This window comes from Terrapene carolina, unplaced genomic scaffold (genome assembly GCF_002925995.2).
Source record: "Terrapene carolina triunguis isolate 2854851 unplaced genomic scaffold, T_m_triunguis-2.0 Scaffold85, whole genome shotgun sequence".
In the NCBI taxonomy this organism is placed as follows: Eukaryota; Metazoa; Chordata; order Testudines; family Emydidae; genus Terrapene; species Terrapene triunguis.
This window is the reverse complement of record NW_020664436.1, coordinates 32,119,581-32,147,233: the sequence shown is the minus strand read 5'-3', so window position 1 is coordinate 32,147,233 and position 27,653 is coordinate 32,119,581. Positions and strand designations below refer to the sequence as shown.

General features: G+C 41.6%; 1 protein-coding gene across 1 annotated transcript in view; it reads right to left on the bottom strand.

Annotated features, from left to right (window-relative positions):
• Positions 1–27,653, bottom strand: part of PRKN (parkin RBR E3 ubiquitin protein ligase) — a 969,496-nt gene that overhangs the window by 757,420 nt on the left and 184,423 nt on the right. The window lies entirely within an intron of this gene.

Below are 27,653 nucleotides of genomic sequence, written 5' to 3'. Positions count from 1 at the left end.
TTCCCAAAAAATAAAATCATTTCGATTTTGTTAATGAACAGCGTTGTCTGTATTGCTGTTTTCGCGGGAATATTTTAAACCGGGGACGCAGACTGTGGCGGGGGGCGGGTTCAGTGTTCTGATGCAAATGATGCTTCTAAACTCCCGGAATGACAGGCTCCGCACTGGTGGACTGGTTATTTCAATGGAGAACATGAAAAACACCTCCCAGACTGACCACGGTAACCAGTGACTGCACTGTGTATGTGTCCTGATGCTGGACCTGACACCGCCTCTGTACCCTGCTACAGGTCACTGTCCTGCCCAATTACCAAGCCCCTTGCCCCCCTCCAGACAGACTCTCCCTCAAAAGAACCTGACTGAAACAGTAATGGAGAGAAACAAACATTTTATTGCGAACCAGACATGAAACGTGGGGTGTGAAACTTGGACGGGGGCTTCTGTGAGGTGGGTGGGAAAGGACTTATGAAATTTTGGGGAATGTCAGCCTTCTAGTGCTAGAGCAGTCTGCAGGGGTTGACTGAAAGTTTTAACGGCCCTTGCCGCCCCTCCTTCTTTGGAGTTTGGGTGAGGGTGGTGTGGGACTTGGTGGCGGGTGAGGGCGGTTACAGATAGACTGCAGCGGGGCTCTGTCCTCCTGCCTCCGGTCTTGCAGAACATCCACAAGGCGCCGGAGCGTGTCCGTTTGCTCCCTCATTAGTCCAAGCAGCTTTTCAGTAGCCTGTTGGTCCTCCTGACGCCACCTCTCCTCCCGTTCCATGACTGCTCGGTGCATTTGTGACAAGTTCTCCCTCCACTGTGTCTGCTGGGCTGCCTGGGCTCGGGAGCAGTCCATTAGTTCTGAGAACATGTCTTCACGCGTCTTCTTCTTCCTCCGCCTAATCTGCGCTAGCCTCTGGGAGTGTGCTGAGAGGCTGGGTTGGGAGACAGTCGCAGATGTGTCTGTGTGAATTGTGAAAAGGGAGTGAATTCCTGAGACAGATAAATGAAATTGTATACAAAGAACCTAGTCTTTCTCTGTGAACAAGACCATGCACTGCACCTCTCACATGCGCACTCAGGACAAGGTCGAATTTTCGGCCGTCGCCTTCAGTGCCTGTGGACTTGCGGAGGTCTTGGACTGTTCAGAGAACTGTGGCTGGAGACCTGAACTTCTGGAGCGGGCAATAATGGTAAGCCGCAGACTTGTGGCTGCTTAAAACTCCAGCAGTAGCACTGGCCTCCTTTCACATTGAAAGCAATGCCAGTCTCTGCTGCCAGCAATCAGGACAGCATCAACTCTGCCCCTGTCCCACCCCCTCGCGGCTGTCCCAGGGAAAGATCCCTGTATGCTGCCCCTCTCCCTCCACCGCGTGGCTGTAAAGCAGTCCCAATACTAACATTCCCCTCCCTAATTCAAAGCAGGGCGTCATGAGCGACATCACCCTCCTGAGGATCCCGGACACCCAGAGAGAACGCATGCTGCGGGAAAGCATGCAGAAACCGGGGCCGTATGCCGCCATGCTATGTCGGGCCATGATCCCGGAGTACTTGATTGTGGCGTGGAGGGGGCATGTCTGCTACCACGGAGGGCCCACTAAGATCGCCCTACCCCGGAACCTGATCAACAGGCTTGAGCTCTACCTCCACGAGACCTACGAGGAGTTCTCCTACGAGGATTTCTCGTCGATCCCCGGCCACATTGACCGGATTTTCGCGTAGGTGCACTGGGACTATGGAGTGGAGCGTCTTGGGCCTGGGAATCATGCATTAACGGACATTGTGAAAATTTTTTAAAACACTTGGGACTAAATTGAGAAGAGCCCAAGCCAGAGAAATCATGAAAACCCATTTGTTACCTTTGTTAATATTCCTGTTTTGTACCTGATTATTTTTTTACTAGTTTACAGAACTTTTATAAATGTACATTGTTAATAGTATAAATATTGCCGTTCTGTTTTAAATAAATGTTTACATGTTTACAGCACTTACTGCTTGATCCTTCACCTGATTCTGTGTCCGGGGTAAGGGATGGGGACGGTTGGTACGGGATCTCGGTAAGGGTGATGAAGAGCTCCTGGCTGTCGGGGAACTCAGCGGTGCCAGCGCTGTCGACTGCCTCGTCCTCCTCATCTCCTTCTTCATCTTCCCCGTCCGCTGTCATGTCCGACGAGGAACCGGCCGCGGACATGATCCCATCCTCGGAGTCCACGGTCAGGGGTGGGGTAGTGGTGGCGGCCGCTCCCAGGATGGAATGCAGTGCCTCGTAGAAACGGGATGTGTGGGGCTGGGATCCGGAGCGTCCGTTAGCCTCTTTTGTTTTTTGGTAGCCTTGTCTCAGCTCCTTGATTTTCACGCGGCACTGCGTTGCATCCCGGCTGTAGCCTCTCTCTGCCATGGCTTTGGAGATCTTCTCGTAGATCTTAGCATTCCTTCTTTTGGAGCGCAGCTCTGAAAGCACGGACTCATCGCCCCACACTGCGATGAGATCCAAGACTTCCCGATCAGTCCATGCTGGGGCCCTCTTTCTATTAGATTGCACGGCCATCTCTGCTGGAGAGCTCTGCATAGTTGCCACTGCTGCTGAGCTCCCCTCGATGTCCAAAGAGGAACTGAGATTCAAACTGCCCAGACAGGAAAATGAAAATGAATTCAAATTTTCCCGGGGGTGTGGCTGGTCAGAGCATCCGAGCTCGGACTGCTGTCCAGAGCGTCAACAGAGTGGTGCACTGTGGGATAGCTCCCGGAGCTATTACCGTCGATTTCCATCCACACCTAGCCTAATTCGATATGGCCATGTCGAATTTAGCGCTACTCCTCTCGTTGGGGAGGATTACAGAAATCGATTTAAAGAGAGCTTTATGTCGAACTAAATGGCTTCCTGGTGTGGACGGGTGCAGGGTTAATTCGATATAACGGCGCTAAAGTCGACATAAAAGCCTAGTGTAGACCAGGCCTAAGACAGGCCAGAAAGCAAACCAAGAGTCAGGTGTCAGGAGCAGGCAGGGTCAGGTTATAGACATCAATCTAATTCCAAATTCAAGGACAAACTATAGTCACAAACCAGAATTCTAGGGCATATCACAAGCAGGTACCAGCCAATCCATGGGCTGTGAGGGACCACCACTCAGATCTTGGTGGGTGGTACCTCCTGCATAGCCCAGCCTCACAGGGTCCTCCCATGGAAGCCAAGTTCAAGCCTCCTGTGGCAACATGGTGGTATCAGTAGCACAACACCTCTATGGTCCCAGGTTCTAGCTCTCCAGGTTCTAATGTGTCCAGAAGGTCAATGCTGCATCCCACAATAAATTTACTTATCTGCTCCCTCAGGGGTCTTCCATATGAAAGACAAATGGCATCTGCTTCTTAAAGTAACATTGCACAATACATAATTTTCAGAGCCATCTTTTCACAACTAACCTGCATTTGAACGCACAGAATGAGCATCCATGCGTGGAAATGGAAACTTGCATTTACCCATTTTACACATACAAATATATGTTAATTCACACAAGTGCAGGTTGGGTGATCTCCCAAAGAATGCACATATAATTTATGGAGCCAGTTTTTGAACAGATGGATCTGAACTTTCAAGTTTTACTTTGTAACTAATATGAATCTCTATTTCATCCTTGACAGACCCAGAGTTAGTGTCCAAACTCACCTACTCCCTAGCCTTTGGCTTTATTGGTAACTCAAAAAATAATAACGTAAGCCTCAGCGTAAGCTTGGCTATTCTTAGAGGTTCCCTTCGTGACCCCTTTTAGCCCCCCAGATTCTTGAAAAGCAATATAGCAGCCTCACTCCATTAATATCGCGCGTGTGTGTGTGTGTGTGAAAGAAAGAGAACTATCAACCTAATTCTTGAAAGTTCACTGGTAAGTCATTTTGCCCAGCTACTTTGCGTATTTGGATGTATACTTATGTGTGGGTAAAAATAAGTGACGCAGAGCTGATACTACAGTAACACTGCTGGTCTAGTGTTCTCCCTATGAAAGGGAGGTTGAGATTTTGACTAGTGGGTCTGCGTAGCCATAGGTCCATTGGTCATACCCAATCCTGCCCTCAGGTTCACCCCTCCCTTGTGCTGCTATAGAAGGAACTCCAGTAGAACACTGGTCGATGCTGTGGAATCCTCCTGCACCAAGCCCTATCCTGTGGAATGATGTGTTCAAGTCTTGTGTACTTACCCTAAGGAACAGTCAGGGTTTGCCCACAGATCTTTACCAAACAAGATGATCTTCAATTTCCCCCCAACCTCTCAAAATGTTTTCAAATATTTCCTGTTTCCTTCTGCAAATATCCTAAAATATTGCAGATCACTAGCAGATACAGTAGTGAATAATGAAAACAAGCACATGCAGAATTCTTCTCAGTGGGAAACCTTGCTGGAAAAGAAAGCTTTTTATATTTTCATTGAATTCTCTTGTCTGTTTTGAAGTTTTAAGCTGCTGTCTTAAGCTTTGCAAAGTGATTATGCTGTGCACTTACATCCTCATTTTCTGAAAAACATTTCACCCAAGATAATATTTTTTTAAATATTAACTGTCTTTTTGTCAATTACATAGTGATCATACTGTACATTCTAAATTGCATGTTGTTTAAGAAGTGCTCTTTCATTTCCTGTGTTTCTGTTAATGCTTTTCAACTTTTTTATTTGTTCAGATCTGATGGGCTTATCAGCACTTGAGAGCGGACACAGAGTGTCTAGTTTTGTTTTTTTGTTTCTTTGTTTTACTTCTCTAAAACTTTATTATAAGCAAATGCTCTTTTTTATGCCTCTTTTAATATTCAGTCAGACCCCAACTCCTGGCGGAAGGAAACATTCATGTTTAGAACAAAATAATTAAGTAATTTAAAATAAAATCTGTTACATTTTTAAAAGTGAAAGAGAAAAGTTTAAGTAGTGCTTTTAAATATGCCAAATTAACCCAGTAATAATGGCAATTTTGAACATGCATTGTTTTAACCTATGGACCAGTGTTTTGAAATAACTCAGTGCTTGGAATAAGACAGGAAACTAATCTCTTTCTAATCAATGCATTATATGCACGCACACACACACACACATATGCAGGTACAGAAATGTTACCTAAATATGTAATATGTAACATCAATAAAATAACCCGGAAGGAAGGAAAGAATACTCTGCTTAAACTTCACAGGGTTGTACACTTTGTGAGAAAAGGGACAGCACCCTTTGTGCCACCTGTAATTTCTCAAGTGGCTTACATGGAGTGGTGGCTGCAAGTCTACCCTTCTGGAGCTGTGACCAATGGTGAATACAGTGAAACAAAAAGTATTTTCAAAACAATCTTTTATTTTATCTGAACAATAGAAACATGGCATAAAAAGAGAAAAGGGTTTTTAACAAAATAAGAGATCTACACACATATCTATTTTACCTAAAGTTTAGGTAGAACTATCTTACTCCCAACACCCCAATCTTTGATGACTGGGGGATTCAGTCTGTGTCACCTTCTCCTGTCCTTCAAGGTCAGTCTTTTTCTCCATCCGAAGTTCTTTGTTGTAGTTTTTCCTGCTGGATCCCCACTGTGGTTATAAGCTGGGATGCCCCCACAGGGCCGCCCAGAGGGGGGTGCAAGTGAGGCAATTTGCCCCAGGTCCCGGGCTGCGCAGGGGCCCCCACGAGAATATAGTATTCTCTAGTATTGCAACTTTTTTTTATGGAAGGGGCCCCCGAAATTGCTTTGCCCCAGGCCCCCTGAATCCTCTGGGCGGCCCTGTGCCCCCATGCCAAGCCAAATCAGACTGTTGAGCTCAGCATGCTCAGAGGTAAAACTTCAAAGGAAATGATCCCAACATTATCTTTTAAGTATCAGTAAATGGGAGGGTATTTGAAGCTATTGTCCCCTTTCCTGCATACCTGCAAGAAACCCATGCTTGAATTAACCCCTTGTAGTCACATAGCAAACAGCGCAATAACAGTCAGACAGACAGATGGAATATATAATATTCATGAAATATAACAGCCATTCCCAGGCCATGTCCTTTACAGGGCATACCAAAATTTCAGGAGGATTAATTTTTGTGGGGGTGGGGTGGAGAAGTGTGTCTGTTGAAAAATCAGACTCATAATGGAAAGCTAACATCAACTTAACTATGGAGCAGCTTTTGCTGTTCCAGAAACACTAATTGTACATAGAGATCTCTAATGTTACCTAACACACGCTGTGCCGAGTTCAGGGGAGGACTGTATGAAAGATTACCCAGCTAGAAAACTACTGTCCGTCCAGTGTACCTCATTTTCAACTTCTTCAGAGAACCTGAAGCCCAGAAAATCTATAATCACAACAGCTCCCCTCATAATACAGAAAAGAAATCAGATAGCAACACTGCAGTCTGCTGCTTTTGAATGAGAGAACAGAGGAAGAGAAATACTACCAAAGGGATGTTTTGCACACACTGTAAAGTTAAGCGCTGGAGACGAGAACTAAAAACACTATCAAAGTGGTATAAAAATACTGGAAAAAATTAACAATGAAGAAATCACTTAGGGTTTAACTGAAGAAAGTCATAAAATACAAGAAAGATGATTAGGAAAGAGGATATTCTCCCTGACTGGATGTACATAGCTGAGCTTCTGAATTATATCAAAGATGAGCTAGGAAAAGATAAGGGCTGGACCAGCGTAATGTACAACAGAGAACAGACCAAATTATAAGGCAACTTCCAATAATGGTGCCCTATTGTATGGATAGAAAAGTGTAAGACAGTGTTTGCTATTTTACAAAGACCTGTGTTTCAGACTAGCTGATAATAATCCACACTTTCGGCAGATGCAGCCATCAGCAATGGTGCCAGCAACACATTCACTTGCCTTTTGTGAGCTCTGAATTAAATGTTATACCATTATTTTAATCAAAGAGAACAGCCTGTGAGCAATACAGAAATGATTTATCTTAATAATCAATCTAACTCATAAATATGCATATATTCAGTAGCAATTCTTACAAATTTTTGATGAGGATTACAATAATGAAGCCTCATATACAAAAAGGAATGTGTTCTAGTTGCAAAGTGGTGAAAAGATATAGGTTTCTATAGGAAGGTGGTGGTCAGAGGTAATGGCAAAGAGCTTGAAGATGCAATAGGATCATTTTACCTCAGCAAAATGAAAACTGTTTGATTAACAAGTCAAGTACTGTACATCAATAATGTGCAGAACACAAACCCATTGAACAATGCAGCATAATGAGATTTTTTTGTTTGTGAGAGGCCCCATAGTGAGTTAGAAATGAGTACTTCAGCACAATTATTGTAACTAAGATCACCAAAAAGTAACTTAATTTCAATTAAAATTTCCTCCTACTAGAATTCTGTCACATTTCAAATTCAGTGCATGTAAGGAACTTTGAACCATTTGCCTGTAATGTTTTCTTATGAAAATTATTAGTGATAAAGAGAAATTCACAGTACACCTAACCATCTCGAAGCAATCTAAGCAAACTAAGGACCAAATTTCAAAACAGGCCTAAGATATTGAGTATGTAATTTTGATTACTCAAGTGTGTTTGTTTATTAATTGTATTTGCACACACAGGTAGTATGATATCTCACTAAGTAATTTGCATGTGTAAATTCAGGTTGTGTGTACAAATCAGATATTTTCATAGACAAAAAACTTAGATGTAAAAATTATATTTGCAAATATTTACACATTCAAAATTGCAAGTCAAATATTAAAGTCTGGTTTCACTGAAACTATCACAGCTACCGAAACAGACCTAATGGCCAGCTCTGCCAAGAGACTGGGTGAGTTTTGTTTTTTGAGAATGTAATGCAAACTAGAACCTAGTTAGACTAGGGCTTCCCTTCCTCTCCAATTACTGCTCCTTGATTAAAGACAGCATCCAACAGATAAGGGAAGAACAAAGGTGTATAAATTTATTTTCAGCTCTGACAATATCCTACGCTAAATATTTACAGACATAAAACTATTAAAAAGTGATAAACCAGGCTTTCAAATATAATAATTGAATAACATAAATAAAGAGAACAATAATTAAAAATAAAAACTGTCTGATCAGTCATAAATAAATAATTTTTTCTTTAACTAGACTTCTATGGAATCAGATTCATACTAGGAGCTAGTAGTTACATATTTGTGTAGCCTACACAGCCATGACATGCTGGGCACGGACCGTTCTTTTGTTCTCTGTTTGCCCAGAACCTAGCATAATGGGGTTCTGATCCATGAATAGGACTCCTACGTGCTATGATAACCCACATAAATAATAATAATAATTAATAATAAGTTAGGACAACTGTATCTTCTATCCTTAGATCCAGCTATTTTGCTGTTGTCCTATTTGCCAGGGTAGATTCCATCTCAAGATTCCATCAGCCTCTGCCCCTCTCCTCAAGCTGATTCCAACGCCACATTACTTTTCCATTTGAAAATCCCAACCCAGAAAATTCATTTCTTTCCTGAACAAGACCGTGTGCACAAGCAAACATTCCACAGTACTTTCTGCAGTTAACCTCAGAGGGTGTGTCTACACTGCAATTAAACTCCCACGGCTGGCCCTTGCAGGGTCCCAGAGCTAGGCTCCAGCCCAAGGCCGAATGTCAACACAGCAACTTTACAGCCTTGTAGCCCCAGCCACATGAGCCTGAGTCAGCTGACTTGGGCCAGCCGTGGATGTTTCATTGCAGTGTAGACATACCCAGAGTCAAAGGCCGCTTTAAAAGCTTGACACTAGGGGCTTGTTTATACTACCGCTTAAGTCCATGTAAGTTAAGTCGCTCTGGGGTGTGAAAAAGCCACTACCTGAGCGACTAATTTACATCGATTTCGAGCGGTGTCTACACCATACTGTGTCGGCAGGAGACGTTCTCTGCTGACATAGCTTCCGCCTCTCATTGAGGTGGAGCAATTTTGCCAATGGGAGAACGCTCTCCCATCAGCATAGCACCTATTCACCAGATGCGCTACAGTGGCGCAGCTGCATCGGTAGTGTAGACTAGCCTTAAGTATCATGTAAGAATCGATTAGATAGATATAATAGCCTACAATTAAAGTTGTTACAGCACGTCCATTATAAATCCCACATTATTCAGGGCTTTAAAGCTATGACATAAATAGTTCTCTGGGATGAAACTTTAATCAGATTCATAGAATCATAGAATATCAGGGTTGGAAGGGACCTCAGGAGGTCATCTAGTCCAACCCCCTGCTCAAAGCAGGACCAATCCCCAACTAAATAATTCCAGACAGGGCTTTGTCAAGCCTGACCTTAAAAACCTCTAAGGAAGGAGATTCCACCACCTCCCTAGGTAACCCATTCCAGTGCTTCATTACCCTCCTGGTGAAAAATTTATTCCTAATATCCAACCTAACCCCCCCACACACTGCAACTTGAGACCACTGCTCCTTGTTCTGTCATCTCTTACCACTGAGAACAGTCTAAATCCATCCTCTTTGGACCCCCCTTTTCAGGTAGTTGAAAGCAGCTATCAAATTCCCCCTCATTCTTCTCTTCTGCAGACTAAATAATCCCAGTTTCCTCAGCCTCTCCTCATAAATCATGTGCTCCAGACCCCTAATCATTTTTGTTGCCCTCCGCTGGACTGTTTCCAATTTTTCCACATCCTTCTTGTAGTGTGGGGCCCAAAACTAGACACAATACTCCAGATGAGGCCTCACCAATGCTGAATAGAGGGGAATGATCACATCCCTCGATCTGCTGGCAATGCTCCTACTAATGCAGCCCAATATGCCGTTAGCCTTCTTGGCAACAAGGGCACACTGTGGACTCATATCCAGCTTCTCATCCAGTGTAGCCCCTAGGTCCTTTTCTTCAGAACTGCTGCTTAGCCAGTCAGTCCCTAGTCTGTAGCAGTGCATGGGATTCTTCTGTCCTAAGTGCAGGACTCTGCACTTGTCCTCGTTGAACCTCATCATATTTCTTTTGGCCCAATCCTCTAATTTGTCTAGGTCCCTCTGTATCCTATCCCTACCCTCCAGCATATCTACCACTCCTCCCAGTTCAGTGTCATCTGCAAACTTACTGAGGGTGCAATCCACGCCATCCTCCAGATCATTAATGAAGATATTGAACAAAACCAGCCCCAGGACCGACGCTTGGGGCACTCCGCTTGATACCGGCTGCCAACTAGACATGGAGCCATTGATCACTACCTGTTGAGCCCGATGATCTAGCCAGCTTTCTATCCACCTTATAGTCCATTCATCCAGCCCATACTTTTTTTACTTGCTTTCAAGAATACTGTGGGAGACCGTATCAAAAGCTTTGCTAAAGTCAAGGAATAACATGTCCACTGCTTTCCCCTCATCCACAGAGCCAGTTATCTCCTCATAGAAGGCAATTAGGTTAGTCAGACAGGACTTGCTCTTGGTGAATCCATGCTGACTGTTCCTGATCACTTTCCTCTCCTCTATGTGCTTTAAAATTGAAGATTAACAACATAAAGAAACAAAAGACCACATTCAGCCACATTTATTTTTTAAAATATCTTACAATTCACATATACTTATTTCTATGTAAAAAACTTCTGACTGCATATAATGATGCAGATTTGTGAGAAATCTTCATTTTTGAAACTATTAATGGTACCTATCCTATAGCGTATTGTAGATTTATAAACCAATAAAATGAAGAACTCCAGGATCTTATTAAGACCTTGTAAAATACACTATGTCAGCGCTTTGTGATAGAAACCCCACAGCCAATGCCAGTCAATATGCAAGGAGAGAACAAAGACAGATGTCTGGGATCCACACAGCAAATTAAAATAATAAAAAAAAAAAAAATCCTAAAACCACCACTATTAACTCAACAGATTCTTCCCACAAAATATGTCATAAGGGAAACAGAATAAATGTCATAAAATCTAATGCAGCTATGACAGAAATCTGCAGCATTAAATTTGAGATTAAAAGTATAAATTATTCACAGAAATCTGTAACACTTTCTCAAAGGGTCAGTAATAAATACTTCATAGAACATAAAAATCAGAGACATGTTTATAAATTTATAAATATGTTATAGATGGTGTTATAAACTCTTAATAATCTATAACTGACAGTATTAACTATTTATAACAACTGTCATAAAGAAGGACAGGTGCACATCATCACTATAATATTTGAGATACATTCTGTATATATCTAATATTGAGATATAGATATGAATATGGGATAACTTCCATCTGAGAAAACCGGGACAGCCTGAGAAATAAAACTCAGGGGGTCTAGGAAGGTATTTCTTGGGGCTAAGGATGCATATTTGTATTTACAGTAGTCAAAAAGAAAGACACCAAAGTTTCCCATTTATTCATTGGTTAGATACAGCAGAGACAAATTGAGCACACAGGGAAGTTTTGCAAGGGAGTATAGAGAGGGAGTGCAAGAAGCGGCTACATCTAACAAACATACTCTAAACGTAGGCCAATAACCCTCCCAAAAACCAAGAACAAACAAACCCCCCTGCAAGAGTAAAAAATAGTGCAGGCAGAAGTCCAGCAGCAGAGTTGGGGCTATTCAATTTATTTCACTGGATGCAGCATTTATGATTAGAGCCCTACCAAATTCATGGCCATGAAAAACATGTCACAGACTGTGAAATCTGGTCTCTCTGTGAGATCTGGTCTTTTGTGTACTTTTACCCTATACTATACAGATTTCATGGAGGAGACCAGCGTTTCACAAACTGGGGATCCTGACCCTAAAGGGAGTTGCGGGGTGGTTGTACGATTATTGTAGGGGGGTTGTGGTATTGCCAACCTAACTTCTGCGCTGCCTTCAGAGCTGGGCAGCTGGAGAGTGGCGGCTGCTGGCTATGCGCCCAGCCCTGAAGGCAGAGCCCTGCCGCAGCAGTGCAGAAGTAAGGGAGGCAATACCATACCATATCATAGTACTTCTGCATTGCTGCCTTCAGAGCTGGGTGGCCAGAGAGTGGGAGCTGGTGGCCAAGGGCCTAGCTCTGAAGGCAGCAGCGCAGATGTAAGGGTAGGAATACCGTATCATGCCATACTTACATCTTCGCTGCTTCTGGCAGTGGCACTGCCTTCAGAGCTCTCCAGCTGCTCAGCTCAGAAGGCAGCACCGCTGCCAGCAGGAGCGCAGAAGTAAGGGTGGCAATACCGCAACCTCCCAATAATAATCTTGCAACCCCCTCACAATTCCCTTTTGGGTCAGGATCTGTATATATCTACATATGTATATAACCCCTACAGTTACAACACCATGAAATATCAGATTTAAATATCTGAAATCATGAAATTTATTATTTTTAAAATCCTATGACCGTGAAATTGACCAAAATGGACTATGAATTTGGTAGGGCCCTATTTATGATTACATGCCTTCTCGGCAGGTGGCGTATGTGTGCATTCAGTGAGAGCAACTCATGATCCCCAGAGACCAAGTATGGGCTCTGGAGACCAGAGTGGCTGAACAGGAAGAGCTAAGAAAGGTTCATAGAGGAGACTTTCCAGGACACAGCAGAGTGGTCCCAGCCTCTGTGTTGTTGAGAAAGATGAAAATCTCAAGGAAGGAGAAGATCAAGCTGGAGCAGAGGGAAACAGTCCCATAGTTGCGATCCTTCTTCCAGATGATGTCATAGTACCATAACACACTAAGGATAACCCTCTGTGGGAGGGAACTCCAGTTACTAGAAAGAGACAGGTAATAGTAATGTGGGATTTGATTATTAGAAATTAGGGCTGTCAATTAATCGCAGTTAACTCACGCGATTAACTAAAAATGTTAACTGCAATTAAAAAAATTAATCGTGATTAATCGCACTGTTAAATAATACAATACCAATTGAAATTTATTAAATATTTTGGATGTTTTTCTACATTTTCAAATATATTGATTTCTATTACAACACAGAATACAAAGTGTACAGTACTCACTTTATATTAGTTTTTATTATAAATATTTGCACTGTAAAAATGATAAACAAAAAAAAGTATTTTTCAATTCACCTCATACAAGTACTGTAGTGCAATCTCTATTGCGAAAGTGTATCTTACAAATGTAGATTTTTTTGTTACGTAACTGCACTCAAAAACAAAACAATGTAAAACTTTAGAGACTACAAGTTGACTCAGTCTACTTCTTGTTCAGCCAATCGCTAAGACAAACAAGTTTGGTTACATTTACGGGAGATACTGCTGCCTGCTTCTTATTTACACTGTCATCTGAAAGTGAGAACAGGCATTCGCATGGCACTTTTGTACCCGGCATTGCAAGGTATTTATATGCCAGATATGCTAAACATCCATATGCCCCTTTATGCTTCAGCGACCATTCCAGAGGACACGCTTCTATGCTGATGACGCGCGTTAAAAAATAATGCGTTAATTAAATTTGTGACTGAACTCCTTGGGGGAGAATTGTATGTCTCCTGTTCTGTTTTACCCGCATTCTGCCATATATTTCATGTTATAGCAGTCTCGGATGATGACCCAGCACATGTTGTTTGATTTACAAACACTGTCACTGCAGATCTGACAAAACGCAAAGAAGGTACCAATGTGAGATTTCTAAAAATAGCTACATCCCTTGACCCAAGGTTTAAGAATCTGAAGTGCCTTCCAAAAGCTGAGAGGGACGAGGTGTGGAGCATGCTTTCAGAAGTCTTAAAAGAGCAACATTTCGATGCGGAAACTAGAGAACCTGGATCACCAAAAAAGGAAATCAACTTTTTGCTGATGGTATTTGACTCAGATGATGAAAATGAACATGCATCGGTCTGCTCTGCTTTGGATCATTATCGAGCAAAACCCGTCATCAGCATGGATACATGGTGGTTGAAGCATGAAGGGACATATCATGGACATATGAATCTTTAGCGCCTCTGGCACATAAATATCTTGCGACACCAGTTACAACAGTGCCATGCAAATGCCTGTTCTAACTTTCTGGTGACGTTGTAAACAAGAAGCCGGCTGCACTATCTCCTGCAAATGTAACCAAACTTGTTTGTCTGAGCGATTGGCTGAAGTAGGACCGAGTTGACTTGTCGGCTCTAAAGTTTTACATTGTTTTATTTTTGAATGCAGTTTTTTTTTGTACATAATTCTACATTTGTAAGTTCAACTTTCATGATAAAGAGATTGCACTATAGTACTTATATTAGGTGAATTGAAATATACTATTTCTTTTATTTTTTACAGTGCATCTAGTTGTAATCAAAAATAAATATAACGTGAGCACTGTATACTTTGTATTCTGTGTTGTAATTAAAATCAATATATTTGAAAATGTAGGAAACATCCAAAAATATTTAAATAAATAGTATTCTATTATTGTTTAGAAGTGCAATTAATCCCAATTAATTTTTTTAATTGCTTGACAGCCCTATTAGAAATATAGATAGTTGGCTTTGTGATGACTGGGATAACCACATGGTGAACTGCCTTCTGGGGGTGAAGGTTGCAGACTTCTCAAGAAATCAAGAGAGACTTACGTGCAGAGCTGGGGAGAAGCTGGTGGTCGTGGTACATGTTGGTACCAACGATATAGGGAAACGTACGAAAGCGGTCCTGGAGGCCAAATTTAGGCTGCTAGATAAGAGCTTAAAAATCCAAGACCTCTGTGGTAACATACTCTGAAATGCTTCCAGTTCCACACTTAGGGCCAGTTAGACAGGCAGAACTGCAAGGTCTCAATGTGTGGATGAGACGATGGTATTGGATTTAGGTTTATTAGGAACTGGGGAACTTTTTGGGAAAGGAGGAGCCTATTCAGGAAGAATGGGCTACATCTCAGTGAAAATAAAATCAGACTGCTGCTATGTAAAACTAAAGAAGTTGTAGAGGAGTTTTTAAAAGTAAGGGCTCGGGGAAAGCCAGCAGATGAGGAGGAGCAGCACATGGTTCAGATAGAGACATCCCCTAGGAGAGTATTTATTAAAAAAGCTGGAGAGCAGCTTCTCAAAGTCAAAACTATTCTTTAAATTATCACTGTATTTAAATAAAAAACCTGGTATGTAATTGCCTATCTGACACATGATTAGATAGCAATACTGCAGACTCTCTCCCTTGCCTTAAAAAGCACTACATCATTATGGGTGCAGACATAGAATTGACCAGGGAAATTAGGGCTGTCTATTAAAGTACTAAATAACTTGCTAGCACTTTTGTTGTATAAAATATTTCTTTGTTACACAATTCTACACAATAACAATGTACCACAGAAGCTGCATTTTCCATTGATCTACAGTATTTCTTTTCATTTTCAGTGCCCTGTGTGTCACACTGTTAACACAGAAGTAGGCTTTTAAAGATGATTTACTCCTCTTCGAAATAATGAGGACCAGAAAAATGGCTCAAGAAAGATGTAGCTTTAATTCACTTGGATGCAACATTTTATACTATAGTGAAAATATACTGAAATCAGTACCAATGATTCAAACATGAGTTATTCCATTTATAAAAATTCCTACTAATGTCATGGATGTCTCCTTAATATATAAAGAGTAACATATTGGGGCAAATCCTCCACTGGTGTTAAGTGTCATAATTCCATTAATTTCAGTGGAGTATGAGAATTTACATCAGCTGTTGATCTGCCCCTTTAAGAGCTGTCAAGTAAGCCAGAAATCATTGTCACAATGTCATGACACTTTATCATGTTGTATTCTCACAATTAATGATGCAAATTAAGAATGCATCACCAAGACAATATTTTGATGCTTATAAGTGGATTTTATTCCAAATTCAGTTCGGAATTTTTTTACAGGTGACTATCCTGTAAACTCTGAACTATCCAATGAAATTATGGATGTGTGAAGACACACTTTAATTGGTAATGACACAATCATAGAATCATAGGGTTGGAAGAGCCCTCAGGAGGTAATCTAGTACAATCTCCTGCTTCAAACCAGGACCAACACCAACTAAATCATCCCAACAAGGGCTTTGTCAAGCCGGGCCTTAAAAACCTCTAAGGATGGAGATTCCATCCCCTCCCCAGGTAACCCATTCCAGTGCTTCATTACCCTCCTAGTGAAATTGTGTTTCCTAATATCCAACCTAGACCTCCCCCACTGTAACTTGAGACCATTGCTTCTTGTTCTGTCCTCTGCCACCACTGAGAACAGCCTAGCTCCATCCTCTTTGGAACCCCCCTTCAGGTAGTTGAAGGCTGCTATCAAATCCCCCCTCACTCTTCTCTTCTGTAGACTAAATAATCCCAGTTTCCTCAGCCTCTCCTCATAAATCATGTGCTCCAGACCCCTAATCATTTTTGTTGCCCTCCGCTGGACTGTTTCCAATTTTTCCACATCCTTCTTGTAGTGTGGGGCCCAAAACTGGACACAATACTCCAGATGAGGCCTCACCAATGCTGAATAGAGGGGAATGATCACGTTCCTCGATCTGCTGGCAATGCTCCTACTAATGCAGCCCAATATGCCACTAGCCTTCTTGGCAACAGGGGCACACTGTTGACTCAGATATCCAGCTTCTCATCCACTGTAATCCTCAGGTCCTTTTCTGCAGAACTGCTGCTTAGCCAGTTGGTCCCCAGCCTGTAGCGGTGCACGGGATTCTTCCTTCCTAAGTGCAGGACTCTGCACTTGTCCTTGTTGAACCTCATCAGATTTCTTTTGGCCCAATCCTCCAGCTTGTCTAGGTCACTCTGGACCCTATCCCTACCCTCCAGCGTATCTACCTCTCCCACCAGCTTAGTGTCATCTGCGAACTTGCTGAGGGTGCAATTCATCCCATCATCCAGATCATCAATAAAGATGTTGAGCAAAACCAGCCCCAGGACTGACCCATGGGGCACTTCGCTTGATACTGGCTGCAAATTAGACATCGGGCCATTGATCACTACCCGTTGAGCCCAACAATCTAGCCAGCTTTCTATCCACTTTATAGTCCATTCATCCAATCCATACTTCTTTAATTTCCTGGCAAGAATACTGTAGGAGACCGTATCAAAAGCTTTGATAAAGTCAAGATATATCACATCCACCGCTTTCAGCATATCCACAGAGCCAGTTATCTCATCATAGAAGGCAATCAGGTTGGTCAGGTATGACTTGCCCTTAGTGAATCCATGTTGACTGTTCCTGATCACCTTCCTCTCCTCCAAGTGCTTCAAAATGGATTCCTTGAGGACCTGCTCAAGTTGTCTTGTGTCTTTTGGCTGATTGTAGCTATCACTGACAATGAAAATGGCTGAGTTTGGATCCAGCCATTAGCCACAAGCTGATTTGGGGGAAATCAAAAAAAAGTCAAGGAAATTCTGTTTTCATATTAAAAATGTAAAAGCTTATATGCCTTATTCTTGGAAGCAGGGCCAGCTCCAGGCACCAGCCCAGCAAGCTGGTGCTTGGGGCGGCCAATGGAGAGGGGCGGCACGTCCGGCTCTTTGGCGGCAATTCGGCGGCGGGTCCCTCAGTCCCTCTCGGAGCGAAGGACCTGCCGCCAAAAACTGAAGCGGTGGCGGTAGAGCAGATCGTAACTTTTTTTTTTTTTTTTCTGCTTGGGGCGGCAAAAACCCTGGAGCCGGCCCTGCTTGGAAGTGGGCCTTGAGAGGGCAAAAAAAAATAAAGAGAAATAAACTAATCATTACCATTGAACAGAACAAACAGCAGCCCTCAACTTCTGCAGCAGACTGGGAAGGACATAAAGTCTCACCATTCCCAACGTTTAGTCCATAGGACTTTTCAACATAAGAAGGGATCAAAATATCAATTTGTTTAGAAATTTACTGTATTTAATGAACTTTCAAAGTGTGTTTTAGTGTTATGTATTAAGCATTTATTAGATACTATTATGCACAGCAATTCACTTCTCCAGAAGATTCATTGATATCAAGCCCTATTATTATTCTTCAACCTGTCAATGTAGGAGACCTTCTGTCCCAAGTCAAGAGTTCTACTATCTGAGTTAATGAGAACCCAATTACTTGATACATGACAGTCTTACCAATGGGTCAGAGAGAGTCACATCCTTGCTCCCTGATTACTGAGAACATTGAACAAGAGGCCCTCTGGCTTAATTACAGAGTGCTCTGGTGTATTACTATTGCCCTCCAGCATTCACGCCAATTCATTTTGGTGAATGGGTACAGTGCTTATTTCCCTGGCTTGGGACTGAAGACTCAAGAGAATTTGCCTTAAAAAGAACAGGAGTACTTGTGGCACCTTAGAGACTAACAAATTTATTTGAGCATAAGCTTTCGTGGGCTACAGCCCACTTCATCGGATGCATAGAATGGAACATATAGTGAGAATTTGCCTTGAAATTTATGGAGACCTCAGTCTCAGGTATTTGCTTGCATACACAGGGACAGAAACTTGATCTTGACAGTGCTTCCTCTCCAATACTGGCAGGGAGAGAGGGGGGCAGGGAAGGGATACAGCTCTCCTTCTCCCTGTCAGCTAGGCTATTTGCATTTTGGCAAGTTTGGAGCTAACTGAGGGGGTCTGATTCATGTCTTCTGCCTTTAAAGCCAGGATATCATTCCCCAGTAACAAAAAAAAGAAAAAGAAAAATGGAATGTCTGCCAACACATCTACAACCAACACTGCTGACCCTTCCTGGGACTTCATATCAATATGTAATGTAGGTAGAACAATGGCTTTTGCAGCAGGAACTTTAACATGGATTTCACACCATGGGAGCATTTGATGGGATTTCATGACTTGGGAGTTAACAATAGTTTTAGTAATCCCAGTATCTCTCCATCCAATGTAGGTCTCCCGATTAACTAACAATTTCTGCTCCCACTGGGGATCAAATAGATCTGCATCCAGGAGGGTGCAGCATGACATGTGGACAGTGGTTTGGGGTGTGAATGGTTCAGCGGGAACATTCTATGCCATCGGTTGTCTGGCTATGTGACTCCCTCTCTCTGGAGATTCACTCACACGATTAACTCTCTGAGGCTGGGGTGCAGTTGGCCTTTCTAGCACTGCTCTGAGCCTTGGTGGACAGACTGGGCAATCCCAGGCAAAGTGACCCAGCTGGTCACAGATAAGATACCGCTTTTTCCCACCCCTCCTGGGGATTCTCAGAGGTGGCTTCCTTCCCCCTTGGGTGTCTTGCTTGACTGAGCCCAATCCCCAACCTCTGATCCCATGCCATCTCAATTAGATTTTCTATCAAACCCAGGCTGCCTATCTGCATAATGGTCTGCCAACTTCCCCACTAAACACATCTCTCTAGGATTTTTGTCTATTAAACATGTTTTAGGTCAGGGGTGTGGGGGAGCAGAGCAGATTTTATAGAATTGTTCTAAACTAATTAATTGGTAGGTCTCATAGTCTGTGGTAACCCCGCAATGTGGTTTCTTACATAACCCCTAATTTGGGTTGAAATCTCAGTGTAGTTCAAATCCCCTTGTTTCTGAATTCCCTGAAACTTCCTCCTGTGTTTCAGGGGGTCAATCTAAATTTTTGCAACAAACTTGTTTGGATCACCCACTATCTTTATAGTCCTCTCTGTTTATATGAATGAAAGCATCTAAGGCCTTCTCTGATAGTAATGGAGCCAGATACTGCAACATGTCCTTCTGCACCACCTGGTTCAATTCACATACCATTTCATAATCATTTAAAAACACATTGACGCCATCCCCTTCGCTAAAGTGAGGAATAATTTGGAGTCTACACCACCCACTGGGACAGGTACATAGGGTCTGTCTCCACCTAGTGGATTCGGGTTTTGCTGGTGCTGCCTGTCCATAACTCTCCTCTTGTTGCTTCTCCTTCTCTCTCTTCTCATGCTGACATTGCTTCTCCTCATGCTGATGTTGCTTCTCCCACACTGCAAGTGGCTGGGCTTCCAGATGCAGCGTGCCCCTCTCTAGCTGCAGCTTTTCTTGCTCTACCTGTAGATATGTCCAGGATCTCCACTGAAGTCTGGGTGCAGCATGGTTGTCAATTCTGTCTCCTCTTCCCTGCTTCCTTCTAGGGAGTTGTCTCCAAAATTTCCCCCACCTGCTGGATCCTCTGCCAGTGGGTTGGGTGTTCTCTGTGATCCTGGATCATCATTTCTTTTCAGGTTCTCAGAGTGTAGCAGGTCAATTAGGTGCCTTTGTCCACTTCTCAGTGTTAAGCTGCCTTTCTAGGCATATCTCAACCAGCTGATGTTTTTTTAAGCTGTTCATAACTCATTTTCCTTTCCTCTGCACTTTTCTTTGTGCTCTTCCCTTATACAGTACTTGTTTTCACTGCTGTTGCCATTTATGGCAATTCACACTGTCATAGATCCCATACCACACATGCTGTCATCATAATGTCACAGTTTCAGGGTAACTGAACCCATATTCCCCTCTATGGTCCCTCGAGGCCACTCACTTAACATTTCACTCTCCCAACCATCACCTTTTTTGGGCAGAAATCCGTGTCTCCCTCTCAACTGACTGGAGGTTTTAAGACTGTACAGTGTCCTGTCATACACTGTGATGTCCCCAGCAAGCCAGACTGCCTAAAGGCCAGCACCAGAGCTGAGCTCTCTCTCTGAGGACAATGACCAGTGTGTGCCAGCAGTTACAAGTTACCACCCAGCTCTGCCAAAGCAAAATACATTTATTCTTAGGGTAAGAGCATTAGTAAGAACAATAAATGTAGCAGAAATCACTATCTTCCACATCGGGAGGGAGGGGTCTGATAAGCCAAAATCCCTTCCAACCCTTCAGCAAGGGTTGGTGCCTTTCCATGGGCAGAAGGTCCTGTCTGTTTGCCAAATCTAAATGAAGCCCCTGAGTCTGTTTCAACTCAGCCTTTTATACACAAGTCTTGCTTTGTCCCCTAGACCACTGAAAATAGATAAAACCAGTCTCTCTCCCAATTCCCCAGAAGGTCAAATTCAAAAGCTAGGGAATACATAGCTAGCCTTAAAATTTTGCATTCATCACCCCCAAATGATTCCAAATTATCAAAGACAAACCTCACACCACCACCAGTGAGCCAGGAACATCCAAATGCACATCTATATTGATAAAATGGGCTATGAATATTCTATGAATCTCAGTATAATGGCTTTTTGAGGGTTTCACGCTTTAAACATGAAATACAATGTGGTTCCCAAAGATACAGCCTGTGGTTGTAATGTCTGTCACATCAAACAAAAATCTGTGACAGGTTTTGGAAAGGGCTGATTTGGAATTCAAACAGTGGTGAACTGCCCCCAAACCATTAGGCTTTTCAAATATGCCAACAGACTCTGGAAAAGTCATATTTTCTAGAGTGAAGAAGAACATTATTAGTCGTTCTAAGTATTAGAATGGCTGGATGTTCTTCCTCATAAGTTCCAAGCTATCAGTTGGAAGTTGGCTAGGTGCTTTTAGTATTGGACATCATCACTTCAGAGGAAATAAATCATTGTCTGTATTCACTTAAGGTGCTCCATTAATATAAATAATGCACAACAATAAAAAGAGGTCTGCAGAGGGTGGGAACTGAAATGAGTACACATTCTTACAGGGCTTGTTACACAGAAAAGTTGAAGAAATTGAGCTGATTTCTCAATATAGAGAATAAGACTTTGGGTCTTTAGGGTTTAAGCCAATCTCTAACTACTAGAGACTAGGAGGAGACCTAATGTACATGGCAGATTATTCCACTTCTGCCTAAGGTTTCTTGCAACTTCCTCTTAAACATCTGGTACTGGCCACTTTTGGTGAGAGGATATTTGACTAGATGGGCCACAGTTCTCATCAATTATGGCAATTCCTGTGTTCCAATGAGATTAGAAATCCACTAAAGATCTTGCTATGTACATCTAATTTACCTGTGAAAGATTTAGATAACATAATGATGGGGTGTTACAGAAAAATCCTAAAATAGACTGCATGGTTTGAATGATAGAAGGACCGTATTCATAATCATTAGCTGACATGAAATCGTAGATTCAGAGCTTAATCCTGCACAACCAAAGTCAATGGAGGTTTTGTCATTTACTTCAATGAGAGCAGCACTGAGCACTTGGGACCAATCCTTTTTTCTTTGCTCATATGGAAATTCCCATGTAATAAATGGGACTACTTTCACAAATAAGGAAAGCAGGATTTGGCCAGCAAAGCATTACTTTGCATGGGAAATAATTAAAGATTTCTATTGTTGATGTCCTTTTACAATATTGAGCTATTGTATCATAGAAATTGCAAGTGTACATTGATCAGTGTCGGAAAGCTCTCAATGCATGAGGCTTTTGTATCTAATATTATATTATTCCTTTGCTCTCTCCATCTTTAGATTTCTCTTCAAGAATATAGTTTAGAAGAAAATATAACAGCAGAAATTCAAAATGGTGGCATTTGCTAAAATGGAACATGAGGTGTGCCAAACCTGAAGAACACAATCGAAATATCAGAAAATTGGAGGTGAACAGGGAATGCACAAGGAGCTGCCTGATTTTCCTCAAAAAGCTATGAACATATGGAATGAGCTGCCAAATAAGGCCATTGAAGTAAGTAGTCTAATGAGTTAAAGAGAAAACCAGACAATTTTATGTAGATAAGGTGGATAGAAGAATATAATAAAGAAGCAGGGAGATGGAGTTAAGATACATTTAAATGAGATATGTTGAACCAAGTGTCTCTCTCTTTAAAATCCCAAGGTGTAAAAGATTTAATCTGATTGCCATGTATTTGGAATTATAATTTAAATACAGACTGTTGAATTTTAGTTATGTAATTTGAGACCTTGATTAAAACATAGCAGGACAGAGCACTAAAGTATCATAGAAAACAACACAAGTATTATTAATTTTATATGTTAGTATTTATAATCCTTTGGAGTACAGTACATTTGTGTGTGCATTTTTGTTATATAATAGAAGTTTCTATTACGCAATAATTACATGACTACAGCATACCGTATATCATGCCAGCCTCTGAATAATATTATGACAAGGTATAAAGGCACTCCTTAGTTTCCTGCATGTAAGGGGTTACAAGCCAGGTTCTCTGCCTAGCACATGGGTGGTCTGGGATAGAGCTGTAAAAGAAAAGGGAGGCACCTAGGGAAGAGGCATGTCGTATCCCCCCCAAGTTTGCTGAAATTTGGAAATGCCTCTGTTGGTTGTTACAAGTAATTTGGATTTTATCTGAACTCCCAGTCTGGTGTATCTGTTCAGTGGCTTGCAAATATATTTTATAAGCTAGCTCTAAACACAGATCATTACCAAGATGCTGGGATAGAAACCTCTAAATCACTGGTTTAAATCCAGACCAGGACAGCAGTGAATTAAAATTGTTAACAACTGAAGGCTTTTCAGGGACCCATATGAAATGGACTGGTAATCTCAGTCCAGTTCCTTGTTGTTAGGTGCCCATATTAGAAGACAGCAAGCGTAACTGGTACCCTTGCTGGCAGTCTCAGCAGAGAAGCCAAAGACTGAACTGGCTTGGAGACCACTGCCTTATCACACCAGAGGTAATTATCCAGGTGTGAGATAGGAGGTGAAATCCTGGCCCCACTGAAGTCAGTGGCAAAATGCCTGTTGACTTCAGTGGGACCAGGATTTAACCCAAGGCATATTGGCACAGCAGTGAAGGCAAGTGCTACGTTGCCATTGCCCGTGTTGTTCCGTGGACAAATAGAAGAATTCAGTCACTGGTATTATCAGTCCATTTACTTTTCACAAGCATTACATTCACGCCAAACATATTAGTGAATTTTCTTCTAATGGCCTTTCTCTTTCACAAAAGTTCAGACTTAGCCCCATTGAAGTTATACGTCCTTACAAAGAAGGTCTGAGAGAGTAGGAACTGGTTTGTATGGCTATTTTTTATTCCGTAGTATCAACAGAATTTATGAAACTATCTATTGCATGTAATTACTTTCTGTAGCTCACGCCTGTCTCCTCTTGCCCTTGCTGTGTGCGCAGAACTCTCAATTACATTAATGAAACCTGAGCATGTGCTTTGTGAGGAGAATAAATCCCCTATGTCATTTTGAGAAGTAGGAACTTGAACTGAGCGTATAATGTGAGTCCAAAGGCCCATGGTAGCAGTTGCCTCCATACTGTTAACAGACTTGAAACTAAGGATCCTGTTCTATTTTCTCCTTATAATTAGATTTTTTCTACCCTACATATTCATGACCTATTGTGTATATTTACACATAAGAAGTGTTACCTAAATGTAAGTTAATCTTTTTTTTTTTTACCATCAACAATTAATTTATGGAAACAATTCTTCCTGAAAACATTACATGTGTAGCTTTGTTTAATTAAAACAGAACATTTGCCATCTACAAATGTCACTGCCATCTGGTTGCACAAAGATTTGAAGTTATGCATTTTCAGAAGAAAACCCGTCTATGCTCTCACCTATCAATTATCAAAATTCATTCCAGAGAGACAGCCGTGTTCCCTCCTCAACCCTCAACATGAGAAAGCTAGCAAATGTTATCGGCTTTAATTAACATGAAAGAGCTTTAAAAAACAATGAAATAATAGACATGTTCATGAGAGATAATTATGTCATATAAGCATTCCCAAAAGTGCTGCTGGCTCCATTAGAAAGAACATTTTTCTTCTCAGTGAATGTTACAGACATGCAAGATATGGAAAAATGGCAGCATTCTCATCAGAGTTAAAAGCATATGATATGTAGAAGGTTCCCGGCAAGGCACTGACTGCAATAAATTACCAAGTGTGTGTTCTGTTTTCTGAAATGGGCTCGATTTATCATTTTATTGAAAAGGTTCCATTATGCTAATGTCTTATAAAATCACTTTCTGCTGTTGCTGGAAGGTCGAGAGGGGATGTACATTTTTACACTTAGAACCAGGAAGTAGTGTAGCAGAGCGTTACCAAGGGTTAATAAGCCTAAAAGAAGACACATTGGATATGAGTCAACTTTCAAGGACTTTGTAATGTCAATTTTTTAATACAGTCCTAACTAAAGTGCAATAATGTTAGTATGTTTCTAAGTTTTCAGCCAGGTCTACAATGTAAACTTATATTGGTATAACGACGTCGCTCAGGGGTGTGAAAAATCCACCCCCCTGAGTAATGTTACACCGACCTAACTGCCAGTGTAGACAGTGCTATGTCGACAGTAGGGCTTCTCCTGTTGATATAGTTACTGCCTCTCATGGAGGTGGATTAATTATGCCAGTGGGAGAAGTTCTCCTGTCCCATCTTCACTAAAGCGCTACAGAATCATTTTATTGAAAAGGTTCCATTATGCTAATGTCTTCTAAAATCATATCATGTTAAGTGTAGACCTGACCTAACTAGTTTTTAAAAAACTTGATAGAAACAGCAATAGTTAATTACTAGTGGCTGAAAAAATCAGTAATTAGTACTAAGGGTTGTTTAGAAAACCTCATTTCAAAGAGGACCAAACTAAAGAGTGCCACATCTACTGGTGGCAACATGCTTTAAGGGTAATCAGATCTCATGCTTCAAGGGTGTGTCTGCAAGGGTCAAGAAAGAATACTTCATCTCTAAAAACAGCACTGCACAGTCGGAGTGCTGCATTCCAGAGTTAGGTTTCTTTCTTCTGAAAGATCAGGTATGGTACTGGCCACTGCCAAAGGAAGGATACTAGAGCTAGATAAAGTAATGGTTTGCACTACTATGGCAGCTCCTATGTTACCATCTCCTAGTTCTACTAAGATGTGATGATTTCCACAAAGCATCAATTCCCTTGGCTGGAAATAGGGATTATTTCCAGCAGAGTAGAAGGAGACAGCTCCATGTGACCAGCAACCTCTCCGTGGAGCAACAGGAAGAGCTCTGTGGATCACCAGTGTTTCATCCATGGCCCACCGTTTGGGAACAACTGCACTAGAAACAGGTGAGCATAAAAAAAGCAAAGGCAGGCAGTATTTGGAAACTGGCTTCGGGTCTGGACCAAATCTCCAAACAAACTCTGGATCACATACCAAAAGTGTTTGGTAGGCCTAATTTGAAAAAAAAAATGTATATATAAGAAGACTGCACCATATTATGGCCATGCTTTTCTCCTAACACATACATTGAATTCCAAATTACAAATACAGTTCCATCAGAAAACCAAATATTAGAAAATCAATTCCTTCTTCATTTCCTGTTCAGGAATCACTGTTTCCTCTCCAACAGCTGATGTTACCTACATTTTAAACAGAGCACTGTCTTTCTTGCTCTAAGTGTTAGTAATGTGAATAAAACTTACCGGCAAAACAAAGATTCCTCCCTCTTCGCATTCTGTGTAGGTACTAGTCACAGTTATGGTTCTTGCATAATCATGGCTATCAGAGACATGGTAGTTCCAGGGGGCCCGGAAGAGAGAGAGTAGAGCCATGGCCACATGTTTTCCCCATCACTGATCAAAAGATTAACAGAGCTGGGACTGCTCAAGGAGGACACACTGCACTCTTGCAAAGGGTGCAAGACTGGCTGCTGCAGCCCACGTTCTCCTGGAGGCATTTTGCCAAAGTAGGGGACAATGTCCGTGGGAGTTACCACTGGGGTAACTTCCCACACCCTGCCATAGACAGTGCTGTAAGAGCCACAATTCAATTCCTATTCTATTACTGCCGTAGGATTGATCCTCAGACAGATTTTTCACTTCACCTTTAAATCAACAAACTTCTTAGAACAACAACTTTTCCAGGCCCCAAATGAACATGTACTCAAATATTATACCATACTATGTATTTTATTTTAAATTAAAGCCAATTAAAGGATTTAACCCTATTACTAGAAAAACTGCCAGTGCTCCAAATCATAAAATACCACAGAAAACTGACTAGTTACATGAATTCATCTGGTGAAACAATACATTTGCTGTGTACCAGATGAATTATTCCATTTGCTTGTAGAACAATGGAGCTTCCTTTAAATGAATACCTGTCTAAAGAACTGAATTACCGTACAGCTTTGCAACTCTGCATTAAACAGAATATTACTGGATAAAGAGAAAAAAACCAAAGTGAAAGTGAAAAAAAAAGTAAACTCAATGTAAATACAATGGTGCTTGCTTGTCATTAGACCTAGAGCTTGATAAAGCTTTTGGGGGGAAAAAAGAGCTAATTATTTAATGTAAACTGAAGAGGATACTGTTTTACCCACTTCAAGTATTGATTCACACTGATCAGCATGGACCTAAAGTAGATTTAGTTCATGAATTAATTTTATTATTAATCCATCAATGATTTCTCCCAATAAGCAAGGGGAAAATAACCCAAAAAACTCTTTATTCAGAGTAGTTTCCTTTTGAAAAGTGCTAGTAAATGACAGAAAAATCTGCTTAGAATACTTTTTTTTTTCTTTTTAAAATGAATGGTAAATTTTAGATATCCAGTTTTCTGACACAGCAGGCTAAAACAGGTCATGAGCAAAAAATAACTGCATCATTGTACTTGTCTTCATTTTGTCTGGTTCAGTTGTTGAGCAGTTATACGGGTTCATGTCCCACAGTATCAGTATAGATGTTCATGCAATGCTGGAGGCCATTTTGGATGGATCAGTGCCCACGTTTTGATGATATTCTCAAGGAGATGATGAGAAAAAAACAGCAGTATATTTTATATCTAGGAGTACTCAGACTAATGCCATATTAAAATGGGGAAGTGGAGATGAACATCATACTGTTACCTGACCTGGAACTAATTTGACAGTATATGTTTAGAATTTCTTGTCACATTTCTAAAACTACTTCAGAAACTTGGGTTGCCCACTTGCTTCAAGCAAAATTGGGACACAAAGCACTTTCCTATCCT